This window comes from Penaeus monodon, chromosome 22, assembly GCF_015228065.2.
Source record: "Penaeus monodon isolate SGIC_2016 chromosome 22, NSTDA_Pmon_1, whole genome shotgun sequence".
In the NCBI taxonomy this organism is placed as follows: Eukaryota; Metazoa; Arthropoda; class Malacostraca; order Decapoda; family Penaeidae; genus Penaeus; species Penaeus monodon.
In genome coordinates, this window is record NC_051407.1 from 1,637,548 (window position 1) to 1,638,603 (window position 1,056).

Below are 1,056 nucleotides of genomic sequence, written 5' to 3' on the forward strand. Positions count from 1 at the left end.
ATACAAAGCATTTGTTCTAACAAGTGTTCCAAATAACAATGATGGCTATAAATACAAAAGATAGAACACGTGATGGCAACGTTGGCATATCAGGGTTGTTAACTGAAGTGATTATTGTTAGAGATAACAACTGCAGTTCAAAAAAGAAATAATTAAAATAATAAATGAATAATATATATGATTGGAATATGTACATATTTTAATACAATACTTGTGTGTACATATCATAAAGATCTTACAGTATCCTAAAGTTTTCATGAAATGACATGACGGTTAATGGGAAAATGTATATTCATTACAAACAAATTAATTAAGCAAATGTTATTTAGCAGAATCATAAAACTAGTCCTAAATAAGCCTATAATAAGATAGCTAAATGTCATCAGCTGAAATAATGTTAATTCATGTAGAAAGTAATATATAAAATCCGAGTCTGTATTGATGTTAAGGCTTCATAGTTAATATGGTTATTTGAAATTTTATATGGTCTTTTCATATAATATCCTCGTAGCCTATATGTAAGATCATTAGTCCACTTTTCTGAACACGTTTCGGTAAACTTCCCAATACAGTTATTAAACAAAAGAAAAAAATGTGATTACATGACCAAGTTTTTACAAACCCATGAGACAATTTACCACTGCTCACAGTAAAGGCAACACTTCCAGCCAATTTAATACATACTGCGTCGTGTTAGGACACCTTTGATTAAACAAACTCATTGCCATAAATAGCTATTGCCATGCTGCTTTGTATAATAGGCTTAATTGGCAATAAATTATATGAGTACATACATGAAGACTAAGATAACTGACCCCAAGAATTACAAGCCCCTTCTTCATACTCCTAGTTCTTGGAAAGGCATTTGAAAACATCATGACCAACAACAATATTCCGTGGCTGGATTCTTCTAACCCTTTGTGTAGAAACGACTCGTTTTTTAGATAGATTAGCAGCTGACTTATTTCTCACCTTGCCCACCACCTGACACAAGGTCCTTCACGAGTGGAACCACGTCCGTCATTGTTAAGAGGCGCTGAGGATCCTCAGAATCGC